We start from the raw sequence: 17,676 nt of genomic DNA on the forward strand, positions 1-17,676 counted from the left end.
AGGGGAAGAACTAGCTGATTCCTGACCTTTTTATAGGACCAACGCTGGAACTGAGCCCAGAATGAAGGCGCAGGATTTAAAGGTTGGGTTTTTTTAACTGGAAATCATGCGAGTGTGCAGTCATGTATGCAATTAAGCTAAAAGACCCTTATTAAGGCTGTTGAACTTTTATAAAAAGAAAACCCAAATGACTTTAAAAAGATTTATGGGAATAGGGTCACGTATAACACAGGTGCTTTTGATGGGGGAAACCAGCTTGAAAAGGTATTCCAGAGAATCTGCTGTTACAAGTAGAAATTACCTTTCAAGTTCCATATGTGACAGAAGGAGTAACTTCTGTCTTGATTGAATTCAAATGTGTATTGTCTGGCTTTTAATGGTCTGTTATTTCATATTGTGGTGGCCCTGCCACGAGCTGCTCCAACACAGGCTGCCCATGGGGTCACAGCCTCCTTCGGGCATCCCCCTGCTCCAGAGCGGGGTCCTCAGTTGGTTGCAGGTGGGGACCTGCTCCACCATGGACATCCACGGGCTGAGGGCACAGCCTGCCTCACCGTGGGCTGCACCACGGGCTGCCGGGGAATCTCTGTCCCGGTGCCTGGAGCATCTCCTGCCTCCTCCTGCGCTGGCCTGGGGGGCTGCGGGGCTGCTGCTCTCACACATTCTGGCTCCTCTCTGCGGCTGCAGTCGCTGGTGTGCGGCGGGTAAAGGTGTCACCCTGCCCTCACTGATGGGCTCGGCCTTGGCCAGCAGCGGGTCCGTCTTGGAGCCGGCTGGCGTTGGCTCCATTGGGCATGGGGGAAGCTTCTGGCAGCTTCTCACAGAAGCCTCCTCTGTAGTCTCCCGCTACCAAAACCCTGCCAAGCAAACCCAATACATGTCTACAGGTATTTGTAATCTGAAAAAAACAACACAGCGTGGTACATTTTAGGCTAATTCATGGAAGGATGCTGCCTTGTTTCATACCGTATTATTTCTAAATTCTTAACACTAATTGTTCCTTCTGCCTTCTTTCTCTCCAATTATCGAAGCTTGTATACATTTTATCTGTGTGCAGTTTTCTAATTATCTTCTAGGAGGTATTACTACTATATCCCTACAGAGAATAACAGAAGTTGGTAGAGATTCATAAAATGCATTTAAAAGCCCGCTAATGTGGATATGTGAATGTAGTGGGAAACAGTGATTTTCTTTTCGTTCTAGCTTGTTAGATGTCTGCCTCCATTCAAACAATGGCATTCAGGAGATGGAGATATGGTTAGTGTAGTTTCATTTAATGGCTTTTTTTTTTTTTTTTTGGGGGGGGGGAGGCGGAGTCTGGTAAGAATTGTCTTCCTTAAAGGTCCCCTTCATAAACACTAACGACTGTCATTTGTTCTCACAACTCTCCATAACATCTTTGTCCTTATTTTTTTGTCACTCAAACTTGGCACTTTTCTAGTTCTTTTTTTTTTTATACTGAGCATCTGAAAAGGATTTTCACATGGTAGAAATAAAAATGGAATGATATTGCAAGCATCCAAGTGTAATTTTGACTATTGTGGACTTTATAAAATAATCTACTTTTCAATTAATATAGTCACTTTGTATTTGGATGAATCACTTTTTTTTTTTTTTTTTTTAGTTCCTCCATGACCTGAATGGAGATATTCCCTTGCCAAGGGTTTCCCAAGATTTTACTCTATGTAAACAGAACCATAAAATCAACTGCCATGAAATGAAGTTTCTTGTACTTCAAACATTGGGCCTGAAGAATTGGTTGGGTTCTCCACTGGGAAGTAACTTTATATTTCTTAGGTTTCAGCTGGAGAGGTGTTCACCAGGGCGTAGCAGGGCCAGCTGTGGGGTAAGGGAGCGCTGCTCTGAAAGCCTTGGCTGGCCTTAAAGCCCTTCCAGGGCTGTATCTAGCCTGTACCTCGCTGGCACCAGTCTGTTCCCATTCCCAGGGAGATGCCCAGGGCTGCCCTGCCCCCTCTCTGGGGTGGTGGGACAGTGCTGGGGAGCCCTGGCAGTGCCTGGACCCTGCCTGAGGGCGAACGCCTGGAGCCAGCATGACCTTGGTTTGGTAGTTGTAATAAGGGTGAATAAAACAATAAGCAGCTTTTATCTGAATGGAGAGAACTCCACTGGCTTAATTAGGCTTTGGATCAGCACTTCATATGGTTGATCCTTTTTTGTAACACACAAAACCTGAAGCCTTGACCCTATTTGCCTAAATACTTCGTGGTGCAGACTGCTGCAGCGTCAGGGGTTAATAGCACTGCCTGTGAAATGACACGTAGGCTGTGCTCCAGCCTCATGTGGAGGGTATGGGGAAGGATGCGTGTACTCAGCTGGGAGGGCAGATTTAAAACTTGTTCTAAGCACTAGGAGGATAAAGCAGTTCCCGATTTATTTCAAATCTGGATCTATATCAAGATGAGTGATAAGATTGCAGACAGATGGGGTGTTTTTAAGCAGATCAGTTAGAATTGCAGGATTACTGGTGGTTTTTGTTTGTTTGGTTCCCCCCCCCCCCCCCCCCCTTGGCTTTATTCTGTGGTCCTTTTTCAGACATAACAGCAAAATTATGTGCTATTTTGTCTTTTTTTGGAGCGTAAGTGACCTGTATACATTCATGTAAAACTTGAATTCAACTTCCTATAATACATTTGAACTACTTATTCTAATAAATTATCTTAGAGACCACAGTGAAGCAGTACTCTTTCTCTTCCACCCTAATGCAATGGGTGTTTGACTATCTTTTTTTTTTTTCCCCTTTTTTTACCATTTTGCGTTCCACAATGTGTTCTGCTCTTACACGGAGAAAGTATTGAGTTCATTGATCTACAGCTGCACCTTACCGAACTTCTGCAGTGCCGCGCTGTCTTCTGTAGGTCTCTGGTTTGATCTCTCTCTCTGCCTGGTATAAGTTATAGCTGAAAAAGCTATTCTTTGCTGCTTAAAATGCAGGATGAGCTGGCCGGCATTGCTCTTGGCAAACATTGCTCTAGTCAAGAGGGTGGGGAACACATGGAATAATGAGCTTTAATCGTTGTTAGTAATACATATGAAATGTGCAGGCCAGCCAGGCTTGGCTGTCGGAAGACCCTGCTTTACCAAGCCTCACCTCTTTGGAAAGAAGCAATAAAGACTGATCACTGCTTTTTGTCCGCTGGTGTTTACTTCCCATTTATTTTGTTCTTGACCTTTTTTTCCTCATGAGCTTCATCACATATTAGCAGACTCTCGTGTGGTCTCTTGCATGTCAAAGAACTGGTTTGTCAGGCAGCATTTTTCTTTTTTTTTAAGGTCGTAATTCCTGTTTGTGCCCTGGCACTAACTCTGTGCTTAAATGTCTGTAAGGAGGCGTTTGGTGCAGACATCAGTCTCTGGGGGTTTGTATGATCGCGTGTTGAGAGCAGTGACACAGCTAGTACCCATAGCGTGAGCCGTGTGCTCGCTCTGCACGTGGAAAACCCTGAGACACGAGGGCTTGCCTATAGCTCTTGGTCTGTGGGAGCTGTTATCCCAGGCTGAAAAGCCCCATCTGGATTGGCATAATTTACAAATTTCATATATGTTTTCTTTTTGACAAGAGAAATGCTATAGATAACATGGGGCCCCTTCACCTTGCCCGAGGGCTCATCCCAGCTGGCTTGTGCCTGCCAGCCTCCTAGCTGCAGGCTGGCGATGGAGGAGCGAAGGCGGAATGTACCAACGCCTGAAGCAGTGGCAGTAAATTATTATCATGATGCTTTCACTGCCATGTCCTTTGTGGCCCTGGGAGGGAGAAGATTCTGCCTTAACCAGCTGTTTGGGCTCCTCTGCTGTCCCCCGGCTCTGCCTCACTCAGCTGCTGCAGGATTGCTGCGAGGTGTGGGAGAGAAACCCTCTGCAGCGCTGTCGGGCTCCGCATGGATCTGCGTTCCTGCAGTTTGGCTCTGCTGCCAGCCCGTGTAGGACACAAATGAAGAGGATCATACGGCCCTTTGCACTCTGATAACAAATGGCTTCCAGTGTTTCACATCTACCAAAGTAATTTCAGTGCGTGCACATGGGAAAATGTATTTTATTGGAGTTTTCCAGGCAGTATCCATATCATTATCTTGATAAAAATGTCTTTTTAAAGGCTTTTTAATGAGATTTTCTATTAATTTCAAAGTAGTCAAGCACAGTGGTCCTGATTTATTTTTTTTTTTTCTTTCCCCAAATGAACTGTGCAAAACAATGTGCTTTGGTACCAAACTAGTGATGAGGGGGAGGGGAGGCCAGGCCAGCGTTGGTTTTGGCACCTTTTTCTTAACCTAGAGAAGCTTCTGTTTATACCAGCTGGAGGGTTTAAAGGTGGTCTTATTTTACAGGCTGGGGTCATGGAGAGCTGTGCTAGATAGAGCCATAGCTGATGCTGTTGGTGATATTCCCCAGATCCCAGTTTCTCGTATGTAGAAAGATCTAGCCTTCTTCATACTTTTTCTAATTGTCTAGGTGACTATGAATAAAACAAACTGGTTTAGGAGAAAGAAAGAAGCATCAGAAAGAATGACCTCCTGAAGCTTTTCTTCTTGATGAATGATAATGGAATTGTATATTAATGTGAATAAATGAGTTGGAATTGCTGCTTTGAGTCTGCGTACAGTGAAGAAATTAATATATTGATGTGGGATTACTAAAATTCTGCTTTAAAAGGACTTGCATGCACCAATGAATGTATATAACTTGTACCACAAGGCCCTTTATAAAAAAAAATAAATTAAAAAATGTGTTACCTTGTGTTAGAAGTTGGCAGGATACACTGACTTTTTAAAAAATTTTACTGTACATAAAGTAAAAGTACAAATATGGTCTTAGAACAGTAAGGTACTTTCTCTTCTGCAGGGACTCAGGCATACAGCCCCTGTCAGCTTATATCTGTCTCTTAAGGAAAATGGTTTGGTAAGGGTCTAGCACCTGGCTACATGAAGAATTTGCACCTGCACATAATAGTCCCAGGGTCAAATGTCATGTACTTATAACAGGTAAGTGCATTTGATTTGGTATGTCTATATGGGAAGGAGAAAGAAAGAACTGATTTTCTTTCTATTTTTATTTTTTAATGAGAAGGTGCTGGAGGGGCACAACGGCAAAGTGTTGACATTATTTTCCCATGGAAAACAAGGTGCAGATATAGATCCTTTTCCAGGCTCCTTGTGAAGGCCCTGATGGCCACCAGCTACCAACTCTGAATGGCCAGTGGGCTGCTGGCACCACATTTTCCTTTGCGCTGTAGGTGGCATGCTGTGCCAGATCTGGGTTCCAGTTAGCTCAGGAGAAATTCATGTACTAGGTAAAAAGAATGCGTGTGTGCTGTGGAGAGGCCAGAAACACAGACAGTGAAGTGTCTCAGTTTGAGCTGGTGGTTTTCAGCAGCATTAAGCATTATCAGTCAGTAGGTTCTATATTTGCATGACTATTTACCAATATGAATTAACATTGTTGCACTTGATCAGGTGCTAGTCTTCACTGCACAGTACTGGTGTTACGAATATGCATGAGCTGTATTGGTGGGGATTCACAGAACTATGAACCTTGTGCTCTTGAGATGCTCTCCACAAATCCAATACGTTTGGCTAATGTACAAAACGTTTCCTTGTTCTTTGGCTACTAGATGGGACCGTCCCGGAGTCATGCGTGCGACACAGGAGTACTGTGCTGCTCTGAGTCCTTGTGTCTGAGCTCTCACTTGAGAAAAGCTCACAAAGCTCATCTGGCATCCAGCTTTGTTGACACCTTAAACACTGGAAGTTTGAGCCCCGCACATCAGAACTGCTGTTCCCTGTGCATTGTAGTTATGGGTGAAGCTTGGGTGCAGGTTGAGCTTGAAAAGTGGCCTTTGCAGTGCTGCCTGTTGTGTCTCCTGGTGCTAGTCATCACTCCTTTGCTAGATCCTCTGTGGACAGAATCGCCACCCCCATCTGCCCTTCAAGCTGTTTCTCTGTTTTTCGGTTTGTGCTGTACTTAGTCCCCTTCCCTTGCAGCAGCAACACACTTTGCTTCTGACAGAGGCTTAAAATACAAGACTGGTGATACTGGTTCATACTGGGCAATGGCAACACAGCTCCTTTCCCTCGCTACCCTACGTTCTGGTGGCCTGAAACACTACCTCGCTCTGACAAAATATCTGCGTGTTCACACACGGGCTGTGTGAAATGCTTTGGTCCTTATTTCAGGGAAACCCAGATTCCCGTTAATCAGAAAGGTTTAGGTTTTGCTTGAACTTTTTCAGATCCTCTGTGAGCAGACGTCGGTGGGCAACTTGCAATCTATTAGAAAAATGAATTCGTATGGTTTGTTTTTCTTGATCTATTGCCAAATCGCAGGCCCATATTTGTCTGCCTGCTTAATTTGCTTTTGTAAACAGTGAGCACAGTATGCTGTTCTGGTGCTCGGGCTATAGAGGGTGTTACATAAGGAAATAAATATGAATATTTTGAAGTATAAGACATTGTTATGTTTAGGAGAGAAGTGATTGTCTGGTCTTTATTTCTCTCTGTGTGTATATATTTAAAAATATATAAAATTCCTGTAGTTATAGTTGTTGGATATAGTTTTGGCATTATTAAGGAGGGGCTAACTCATTTTTTGGAGCAACCTTAAGGAGAATGAGGTTTAAATGTTATTAGTTTTTAACTCCACATTACGTGATTTGTTAACATTAATATTTAATTTAATGGAGTCAAAGGATTAATGCCAGTGTTTATTTCTAAAAAAGGCAAAGATGCTGCAGGACAGCATTTAGCTTTGATGTACTTGAGGAAAATATTACTGAGAAAAATATTCATGCTGCAATCGTACAAATACTCCTTTCCTTCCCCTTGCCTCTCCTGGAATCTCTCTGTTCTCTCATTCCTTATTCCTAAAAATAAGCCATGGGGTTCTAATGGGGACACTGATTAAATATTCTGCTCTGTAATTTATGCAAAAGTGAATCCCAACAGGAATTGGGGACTCTGAAAATCTGTTGTGAAATAATTATCCTGAATGACATTGTAGAAATGGTCCATGAGGATGTTGTCAATAATACATTACATAAAATCTGTTTGAAATAAACCTTGAAAATTGCATGATATTCATGGGAACCTGAAAGAATTATCAGTAAACAAATTTAATCAGCTTGATGTTATGCATACCACTCAACCTCTTATTATCTGATCATCTAGGTTTTAGAATGCTATGGGGAATCGAATGACAATTAATACTAAGATAGAGCTGTAGGAGCTCATGTGGTGGCTGCAGGACTACCTGATTCTCTTAATTTTTGCTCATCTCTCTTCATTTGCATTCATTTCTTGCTGCCACAGAGTCTTCAGTGACACCCACCGATAGTGACCTGGCTGTTTGTTGTTGCAGCCATTCCCTTAACAAGAAGGCACTTGTTAACAAAGAATGAACCTGCTTGACAATTAAATCATTCTAATTCTTCCCACATACTGTGAAATGGTTATACTGGTGTCTAGACGCTTCTGGTTGTGATACCCAACTGCATTGTGGCAAGGGAAACCAATCCACAAAATCAAGTGCAGCATGAACTAGGCACCAAATCATGTACAGGCATATCAATGATGCTTGTGGTAAAAGGCAGGAGTGTGGTGAACTCCATCATAAGTTCAGAAGAGGCCGTACCTACTTCTGCTTCGCTGAAGTCAGTAGAAATTTTGCCACTGACCTCTCAAGGAGAAACAGGACTGGAATTTCATTGACCTGCTTTGTGTTTTTTCCAGCCATGGGTTACTAGATACCTACTGAGAGAGTGTTGTATAAGGCAAAAAGATGTACAGGAGGACTTGATGGGGGCTTCAAAACTTCCATTTAGTAAATAGGAAAACAGTGCAGACTTCATCGGTATGTCTATCTTCTTTGAGGCCACTGGTCACGTGTATTGTAACATCTAGGAGTTAACCTTGGTGTACACTTCCAGTTTGAGGCATGCATTGCTTATGGGATGTTCTGCTTTGTGAATGTATTTGGGTGAAACCACGTGACGTTAGAGCTGTGCAATGCTGTCCTGTTCAAGACAGTGCTTCATTCATTGGTTTTGAGTAGTCAAGTGAGAATGCTGCCAAGGAAAGCAGTGTCCGTTCACAAAGAAGCTGTAAATTTCATTAAAAATTATTCCTTTGGGCTGTTTTTTTGTCATGATGGCAGAAATGCAGCCAGATATATTTTTTTTTTCAAAAAAGATCATGGGGCAGGAGGGAGGGCAGGGAATCACTTATTATAGATCAAACTTATAGCTTTGCCCAAAGACTGTCTGCAATCTTTAGGCAAGTCACAATAGAGATGATTTTTGCAGCTATATATGATGGCTATCTCATGATTTCTGAAATAAAGGGCAAATACTTCATTCCTGACATTAGCAGGGCGTGTTCTAATAATTTTTTGGGGTCTTGAAACATTTTTCCTTGTTGTTAAGATCCCCATGAAGTGTACATACTATCTTCTATTAAGAAGAGTAATATAACCTTTTAAAAGATTGTTTTTCATGATGGTAGGGTTGTGAAGGACCTTAGAATGGAAGAAGTACATTTTTCTTCGATGTTCAGCTGTGCCGAAGCAGGATAGCATATGCCGAGTGGAGTGCCTGTCCATGTTACCCTTCAATGAGTACCAGTGTGGATGAATATTGATTGAACCAAACTCTTTCAGATCTTTCATCCAGTTCTATTTTCTTATCTTCCAAGTTCAGTGGTTTTACCTTTGCATCACCTTAGATAAGCCATGGAAACTTAAAATTAAATACTCAAGCAGAGTACCTATTTTCCTGTTCTTACAGTAAGAACACTAAAAAAATTGATGGCTTTTTATTAATTTAAAAAAAAATATTACTTCAGGCTGGAAATAAATGAAATGGGGAGGCAGAAGATAATTTTTATTACCAAGATAAAATGCCTTAACCCCTCTCTGTGAGAGAAGATGAGCGAGGCCAACCAGGTGGTATCAGAGGGAGACATGATTTAGGTCCACTAAAGCTGTATCTAGTTAAAGTGATGTCTTTGCTTAACTGAGTCAGATTCATGTTAATAGAGACAGTATTTATTGTAGTCTGCTAAAGATGGTGTTAATAAAACCTTCAAATTGGCAATCAGGGGTGGGGGAGAGACGGGATGGCACTGCAAGAATTTAGGGCTAGTTCTATCAATGCGCTATTGTCAGAATAACTCGCTAACTTTTAATTGGTTATTTTGGATTCTTTTCGTATGCAGAAGGGAGTTTAAACATATTTAGACTCAAGAATGCTGGGAAAACACAAATCTGAAGACAACAAAAATCCTGGCTTGGATTATGAGGCTTTGATTTATGTAAAATAGGCTTTATTTATGTAAAATAAAGCAGCAAATTAGTGCTTATTTTGTTTTGATTCCGAACTATGGTGGTCCGCGTGCAAGGAGTTAGCTAAATTTCCTGGCAAAAGCTAAGAGTTATAAACGTCTTTGGATTGTTGCAGGTATGCTCATTGTAAGAAGTCACATGGAACTTACATTCAGCTGATGCATGAACTGCATCGTCAAAGGGGACACAGGAAAAATAATCTCTAACAACTCCTTTTATTCATGTGCTTTATGTAACAGCTGGCCAAAGGCCTTTCTAGGGTGATTGGCGTTTAATTATTGGTCAGTCCCTCTACAGATGATAAGGACAAAGGTTTCATTCATTTGTGTGACTTGGAATATCTGTGTTTTCTGGCTAAGCTAAAGCACTGCCTACAGAAATGTGGAATAAGGTGCTCCCAACTTGCCGCTCTTCAGCTTTTGTGGTGCACTGTTAAAATCTGAGCAGCTCCTTTGCTCAGGAAAGTAACTCTGCTAAGCCATCTAAATTAACTATGCTGTCTCATGTATACTAAAATGCAGACACCCCCCCCCCCCCCCCCAAAAAAAAAACCCAATTATCTCCACAGAGAAAAAAACCCGAGCTCTCTTACTTTTTCACATGAATAGGACAAACTGCAATTTTAATCCAAATGAGAGCTGGGAAGGGCTGTTGAACTAAGCCAATGCATGTGCAGCGCTCAGAACTGGACCCCCACCTGTTGGATACTGTTTAGGCTTATCTTGTCCTGTGGTTAACCTTTACATTCTCTGGGATTGTTAGAACACCCAAGTCTTAGACTGAGTATTCAGCCTTCTTTCTCTCTGACATTGCTTGCCAGTGACACTTTCTGTTGCCTTATTAGCTTTGTAAAGTTAATAAGACTTGGCAGCTCTGGCACAAGGTTGAATCAGCAGAACTTACTGTGCAAGGTCATGGTTCACTATTACATGAAACCTCAGAACATGACATCTTTTTGTGGTGCACATTAAACATACCTGAAATGTTTGGTTTTGGTATAGGAGAGATGTCTAAATACCGTACTGGGCAGAACAGTGTCATCTTCTAGCTTTAACAATAAAACTTTTCTTTCCTGATTATTTTCCCTTTTTTTTTTTGTTGTGTTTAGAATGCCACCCTCCTTCACTCGCTTTTATGCACGCTTCCTACATAGGCATTTTGTCATGCATTGAAAAGGGAGTAGAAGAAATCCAGATGCTCACAGGTGTTTAGGTATTCTGTTCTTCAGTTTTTCTGGGCTTGACTAAGCCCTTTTGTTTCTCAGTCTCTGATGCTGCTGCCAATTGGCCTTCCTGCTCTGTGTTCTTCTATTTGACATCCTGAAGCTTCCTTCCTCCTTCAAAGTGTCATTAGTCTTTCCTGTAATTTCTCTCTGACCTTCCCTTTGGGAAATAACTGCATCCAGCAATGTGTCTTTCTGAGTGAATATGTCAGTTTTTCAAGGTGTTTCTGTCACTACTTTCAGTATCATTCCACTCCAAGGCCTTTGGTCATCTTGGATTTTTATTTCTGTCTTCTGTGACTTCTCTAATTACCTTTGTCAGGATTGGACTCAGCTGGATAACTAGTAACCAGATTTTGGGTGTCCTGAGTTGTGGTAGCCTCCAAAGGTTGTTGGCTTGGTGTGCTCTGCCCATCAGTTACCAGCCTGTGCAATCCTCAGAGACAGGCTTTGCTCATCTTTGGATCCGAGAGCTCACCAGTGCGCCAAGTGAGGTCCTGTCCCATGAGATTTTGAGAGCAAGTTTCTGTTATGGCTGAGGTCATATTGCAAGCCCAGGGTATGTGGGATGAGTGAATTTGCCTTTTGAAAAGTCAGGCTTACAGGTTCCGAGGTGGTGCCATGATTTGGGGGGTAGGGTTGGAGCTCATCTAGTGATGCAGATTTGCTTGTTGCTTATCTAGTTCTATATGTTTGTCCATATGTGCTTACTCTTGTTTTAATCTTTTAAAATAATATATAAAATTGGAACTGACTTCAGACCTATTTCATACCACTCTTTCAGTGACCAACTGAAACCTATTGCTTTCACCATGCTATAGCCAGGAAAAGCATCTTTTTCCCACAATTTACTTGAGAGCCCAAAATAAAAGTAATACTCAGGTAATCATAATTGATCCATTCCAGGAAAGCTGTGGCAATCAAGCTTATTGATGTAGGCCCAAACTATTCAGCAAATCCTTTTTATTAGCAGACCTTTGAACAGAATGGAAAACCAAAAAATACACAAACTTCTTGGAAAACTGTCCACAATTACTCAACCACTTTGACAGCAGCCGGTAACGTGCCTCCAGCAGTTGTCCGTTGTTGTTTCCTGTGTTCTCTGACCCAAATGGCTTAAGTCATGGTGTTGTCTGCTTTAAAATAACTACTGTGTTCCAGCTGTGTGGTGACTGTATTTGAGCAGTGGGTAAAACAGGATTTCATATATAAAAATATCTGTGCATGTATGTGTATATATACATGCTGAATATTTGTAGAAAATTGGTATGTATGAATGTCATACACACATTTAGGTAATAAACATAAAGATATGTACAGCTGGACACACAAAGAACCTAGTCCTATAAGCACTTACTAATGCTTCTGTTTAGTGGTGAAATTAATGTGAGTAAAATCTCACGGTGCTAAACCCCAAGTTTTGTGTGAAGGCTGCCAGCACCAGCCCATGAATTTCCAGGAAGTGCTCAATGATTTCTAGGGATGACTGTGCTGAACAAGGGGAAGTCAGTGCAGTCTAGTAATAAGTGCAACAGTTGGCCATTGTCTCCATCATCTTTGAAACACGGTCCTTTTTGCCTTTTGTGTATGTGTATCTCCAGTTAAAAGCAGCCACAGATGGAATAAGAATTGACATCCCGTTTCCTCCGCTTTAGTTTACGATGATTGTTGTCTGATAAATCAGAAGTAGATGTCTTGATTGTTGAAGTCATCTGAATTTGTGGACTCCAGGTATAGCAAAGCTGGCATATTTTACTCCTGGTTCACTTGGATATTTTTTTTTTTTTTTTGTAAAATCAATACGTACTCTGTCAGTTGTATCTTTTGTATTTTAATAAGAGATGGCTAAAATGTAAGTGCAGCAACCACATACACAAATCTTTAACATTTTCATACTGGCACTGGCAGTAACTCTATGAGAATACTTTGGGGATGAGAGGCAAGTTCTTATTCAAAACTGAGCATGGATTTATAGTCCTGTGTCAGAATGGAATAGGGAAAATATTTTGCTCTGGGAGAACAGAATTTACTAGTGGATTCAAGTGTTACTTCAGCAAAATATGATAGTATTAGATATGGCAATATCACGGTATTGTTTTATTGGCAATTAGATTCCAAACTGGCAGGGATGTATGAATTTAAGCCTCAATTATGAGACCACGGTGTTTTAAAGCCATCTGTCAAGAGTTTGCTCCTTATGCCACAACATGTGTACCTTTGGAAAAAAAGATGATTGACTAGAATGAGTGAAGAGGTAAAGCACACCAAACTGCACTTCTGTTTTTAACAAATGCTGTCATTTATGGCATTTGATGCAGTACAAACATTTACATTTGCAAAACCACACAAGCTGCAAGGTTTCCTGGTTCATGTGATGTATTGTGAAGATAACCAATATATACTGCTTAACATCTTTTTGATCTAAGAATGCTTGTGAAACCTGATATAGTGCATGCACAAAAATGTGTCTGTAATTTCTCTGAATTACTGGCTGTTGTAAATAACATCTTCTAAATCATAGGATTATTAAGGTTGGAAAAGACCTTTAAGATTCTTGAGTCTTAACTATTATAACCCAGCACTGCCAAGTCCATCACCAAACCATGTCCCTAAGTGCCACATTTACATGTTTGGTAAATACCTCCAGAGATGGTCACTCAACCACTTCCCTAGGCAGCCTGTTCCAATGCTTGATAACACTTTTGTTGAAGAAATATTTCTTAATATCCAACCTAAACCTCTCCTGGCACAACTTGAGGCCGTTTTCTCTTGTCCTATTGCTTGCGGAGTGGATGAAATGAAGCAATCTTACCAGTATGGGGATTTTACAGATGACTCTGGAAGTTCTTGCAAGGGTTTGGCCAGTTGCCAGGTTAGGTAATTGTGTTATGATTATTTACGATCACTTTATTATGTTCTTGATTGCTATTTTAAGTACTTGAGGAATTTGCTACCAACTGAACTTTTTGTAATTATTGTTTTTCCACTAATGCGCAGCACTTGGATTCCCAACCAACTGTAAGACACTCTTGGGCTACTGGCTATACAGATACAGTAGTGAACTTGCTAAGATGAGACAAGACATGTGGAAGGAGGTATGACAGCTAAGAAGGTGGATGGAGACAGGCAGTGTGTCTTGCCTCTAATTGCAGATTGCAGCAGTAAGGTGAAATCTCCAGGGAGCTAAGCCTTAACTTCAACAGTGTAAATAGCACTTATGTAAAGACACAGTGAAAATAAAATTAATATTCCCTAAACATTTGGAGACTCTGTGCTTAGAGGCAAAATAAATGGAAGAAAGTATCGCTGTAGTGATTAGAAGAGAGTATCAGCTTGGTTCTGATCTGCAACTCAGTTCTTAACCTAATAATTTCCAATTCCTCTTTCAAGCTAATTTTTCTTCCATGGAGCCAAAAGCAGACACAGATTGTGTACAGTCTTCATTAAACCCCCAAAGCTGGGGGTCCAATGTCAGATGATGGTGATGCTGAAATTTTTGCCCTATCCATGTTCTTCTAAAAGGAGGAAAGAGAAACTTAGTTGTGTACCTGGGAGAGATGCAATATAAAGAAGTAAATAGTAACACACTATGAGATAGCGACTCAGGTGCTTTAGAGATAGTATAAGTATGTGATTGAATGATATTTTTATTGTCTAGCTTTCTGTCCTGTTTGAAATAGGTCTCTGTGTATAATGTGTATTATATATTCAAATATACAGAAGCACAAATGCAATCTGAATATATGTTAATAGGAATTAATTTGAGCTGTTAGTGATATTAAATACTTAATTAAAAAATAAATTAAAAATGGTCTGTATGATCAGTAGGTTTTGCTAAGGTTTTGCCTAGGATGGGCTCAGGAGTGAGAAATACTGGAGGTGAAACGTTCCTAATGCTTTAAATCTTTCTTTGAATTCCCATGTTATATCTCTTCTCCAGACTGTTTCTCTCTTCCTGAACATGAACTGTAATTTAGATTGCTTAGCTGTGCCTTTGGGAGAAGGAATATGTTACAGTAGATGGTACCATTTTAAACTAGAGTAAATCAGGAGTAATTCTGAGGGCTTTCAAATGAAATACCCTTTTATAGAAACGGTGGTTATGTGTAAGAAGAGCTAGATCCCTAGTGTTTGTTGCTCAGCTGTTTCTACTTGAACAATAATCCCACTGATCTGCGTTGCTTCTTTTCTTTCTCTGCCAGGTAGCACTAAGTGTTTTTTTCTCTTTGTTTTAAGAAGCAATCTAGAGACTGCAGAACAGAGCTGGTGCTGCTATAGCTTCAGTGACAAGCCTTGTTTGCGGGGAAAGAATCCACTGTCAAGCTAAAGCCGGTTGAGATGAAGGTTGGGTCAGGATTTTTACCGAGTGAGGTAAAGGTAGCATGTTAAGGCAATGCAATGGGGGAGAGGAATCAACAAGAAAAAAAAAGACGGCCCAACAGAGATAATCTAGGAAGTGCAGGGAAAATGGTAACAAAGAAAGGATAAGGAAACTGTTGAAGCAGAAAAAATGAGGAATGTTAGTTATAAATGAAGAAGTTATTTAGGAAGGGTAGGGGGTATGCTAATAAAAAAGCTTAATAACTACAGGTTTTAAATTAAAAATCCAAATGTATTCTATTGATGAGGAGAACAGAAATGGTGAGTGCTGTTTTTGAATTCCCAAACAGCTTTTCCCATCCTTCGGTTTGCTTAACCTTGACATTGGTGTTAGATATTTTGACTGCTTCCCATGATGCATTAAGCTCCTGACTGGGCAAGTAGACTGTTGCTAAAAATATTTGGAGATTTCTTCTCTTTCCCACTAGGTATAAGAGTTTACCATGTTGTTACCTTCAGAATTGCTTAGGAATATTTGCTTTGGAAATAATAGAGCTCGTGACTTCTCACGATTGACTCTAGAGGAAAGCTGTTTATGAATCTAGCAGCTGGGAATTATGTGTGAGCCCCAGCATAGTGCATGTGCATCTCCATGGGCCTGGATGATCTCGCCTGAAGTTAGCAAGACTATTTCAATGCTTAAAACTCTTTAGGTGTTTCAGTATCTTATTTAACATCTTGCTGACCTGGCATCCTGATGTATTCCCACAGGTTGTTCTGGTTCACTGAGCAAAGAAAATTATAAGGTGAATAGCAGGGCAAAGTAGACAGTTGTCTCATCTCTTGGAGTTGGCATTGCATACAACAAAGCTAAAGGAAAAATAAATCCTTTATGAAAAGGATAGTAATACTGCTAAAGGGCCAGAAGTCTGTAATGCCTGAGAAACTGAACTGGTTAAATATGAAATGACAAAATAGTTGGTAGCTGAAGTTCACTCTTGCCTCTGAAAGGTCAAGTTTGATGCTTACTACTGCCAACTGTTCTGGTTTTATTTTATGATCAGATCTATGTTTGGATATTTTTATTCAGACTTGATTTAAAAAGCTGAAAGCCTGAACTTCTCAGGTAAATACAAGCTTTCTGATTCTAGTATTTCATAATAAAACTGCAAAAAATGCACTTTAAAAGCTGAAACACAGGCTGATAAACTACAAGGTTTTTAAATTCAGTCTTGGAAATTTATTATTTTGATCTGGATTTATGATTTTGAATTGTGGGATCTTCCAATTAAACCTGACAGGGAAAACTTCTTCTGCACCTGCATGTCTCTTACCAAATAAGAACCTTTTCAGTGAAATGTGCTAGTTCTGAAACATTATTGGCAACATTTCTCAGTAGAATCAGAAATAGGAAATAACTGAGAATGGCCCCTCTTATCCCCCTCTCTGTATATACGTACCTGCTTAGGGCACTTCTCTGGGCTGAAGGTTCAAGCTCTGCTTTGTCTTTGACTCATGTTACTGGCAGCCTGAAGAAGGATCTATTTTGTCAGTCCCACTTGTGTTAAATAATTCAAAAACCTTTGTCAAAGAGAAGCTGACAGACTGTAGTCTTGTGGCTAAGATCTTGCCTGGCATAAAGGAATAATGTGAATTCAGCTCCGCAATTGGCGTACGCACTACATGTTGATGGAAAACTCTTTAGCTGCTTGTCTACTGGTTATCCCCAGATGGTTCTGTCTGTCCCTATTTCTGTTCTGCTTCCATCAATATTTGAGAAAGTCCTGGAGTTGACCAAAGAGTGAAGAAATCAAGTGAAAAAGGCCCAGAATTTTTGGCAAAACACGCTGTCGGTACTGGATTTCCTAGTTTAGAACCCTGCTGGACTTGCTGTCCTCATCACTGCTGATAAACACGTTGTTCCTTAGGGCCAACAACTTGCAATCTCTCATGAAGATTATGTTCTCCATACAGTTTTCAGAGATGATTTAGATATGGCATATGAATACTAATAAGTCAGTAGTCTAAATATTTGCATTCCACTGTGAAATTTCTATGCAAACTTCTACTGTGAAGGTAATTTTGCTTGCCTATAAGTTACGAACCATCCTCCTGTCTCCACCACTCAATTGCTGTGAGTGACAAGTCAGATAAAGTATAGATTTAAATAAAATGGGAATAGATGGCGGAATGATACAATGGTGTAGAACAAGGTTGATTTCCTCCATTTTGCAACTGTACTAGCACGAAGGTTGGTTCAGCGCTGCTGCCCCACAGCCGGATGGGATGGGCCGTAGCTGAGCTGCCAGCCGAACTGACACTTTTGGGGCAAATTTCAGATTTGTTTGCTGTCTTGAAACTTGTGGCTTCTTTGAGCACCGCTAGAGTACAAGTCAATTTCAGAGAGCGTCTCCTGCATCCAAGCCTAATGCTGGCTTTCACCATAGTTCAGTCTGTCCTGAAGTAACGTTTTTGCCACTCAAGTAATTGAAGGCCAAGTGGTTTTTCCATGAGCTCTAGAGGTTTTTGCCACTTGGTATAGCAAGTGAGATGGTAAAACCTGGGGGAGGGTATTAAGATAGAGAAAGGAAAAGCTCCAAGTAGCTCTTAACAGATGGTGCTCGAAAATGAGTATCTCTTTGGCACTGTGAATGCTCCCTGAGGGGTTCTTCATTCTCCGACTCTTTCTCTTTCTTTTTTCCCTTCACTTGCTCCCTGACACTTCCCTTCATTTGCTGTAATTTAAATGAAAGCACAAAAAAGGCATATTTGGTTTTAATATGTAA

This window comes from Falco peregrinus, chromosome 1, assembly GCF_023634155.1.
Source record: "Falco peregrinus isolate bFalPer1 chromosome 1, bFalPer1.pri, whole genome shotgun sequence".
In the NCBI taxonomy this organism is placed as follows: domain Eukaryota; kingdom Metazoa; phylum Chordata; class Aves; order Falconiformes; family Falconidae; genus Falco; species Falco peregrinus.